The sequence below is a fragment of the Sinocyclocheilus grahami genome, unplaced genomic scaffold, assembly GCF_001515645.1.
Source record: "Sinocyclocheilus grahami isolate Dianchi unplaced genomic scaffold, SAMN03320097.WGS_v1.1 scaffold122.1, whole genome shotgun sequence".
NCBI lineage: Eukaryota > Metazoa > Chordata > Actinopteri > Cypriniformes > Cyprinidae > Sinocyclocheilus > Sinocyclocheilus grahami.
The window spans coordinates 591034-592046 of NW_015505301.1; positions in this window are offsets into that span (position 1 = coordinate 591034).

Sequence of the window (1013 nt, forward strand, 5' to 3'; positions counted from 1 at the left end):
TGTGTTCACAGAAAATACATACTTGAAACCTTTTCACTTGTTATTTCGGTTTATGTCATTCCTTGGATAATTTGTAAGTACACTGTGTAAATTAAATTCCCCCTATAGTTGAGCAATAAAAAGACAAACAATGTGATTTTGTTTTTGTTTACTATGGGGAAATTACATGGACACAAGTCATAATTTTTATATTAAATCGTTTTACTACATGGCAAGTTTCACATCCATAAAGGTAAGTGATCTGAAAAGAAACTCATTATCCAGTTCAAGAATATGGCTTAATATTGAAACAATACAAAAAGGACAGCCGCGTAGTTCTACAGAACTTTGGACTTCAACAATTACTTAAATTCCTTCATTCAATTTCGCTTTAACTACATGTATACCGTGTTTTTACTTTTTGAATTATTTATTAATATGATCGATCGTATTTTATTTTCATTATAGGCTATATGCAATGTGATCTTTAAAAAAACAGCTGACCTACGTTTTATATTTATTTACACAAATGCTGGCATCTGTTTTTAACTGTAAAAGCTTTTTATACAAACTTAATATATTTAATATTTATTTCTGAATTACATTAATAAAACGGAAAATTATAGACCCCATTTTATTGATATTTAAATAGTACAAGCTTATGTTGAACTATTCTTGTACATACAAGCGCTCTATTAAGCAGGACATAAATTACTGAATGAAAAGGCTTTCTGTTACCACATGTAAATGTCTAAAACGTTTGTTTATTTGAGAAATAAACAAAAAAACTTGTGAAAAGGGCCTATAGAGGGTGGAGAAAGTGCTGGTATTCCACTCCCCCCACCGACAATCCCTGCTGGACCTGAGACTCGAACCCACGACCTTTGGGTTACAAGTCCGACGCTAACCATTAGGCCACAATTATTCATCTAAATCACTTTAATTAAAATGCTAAAACAAAAGGTATAAACGGAATGTTACTCTTTTTTCATTTTACTTTTATTAACAATGATTACTGTTTTCTTGGCAAACAC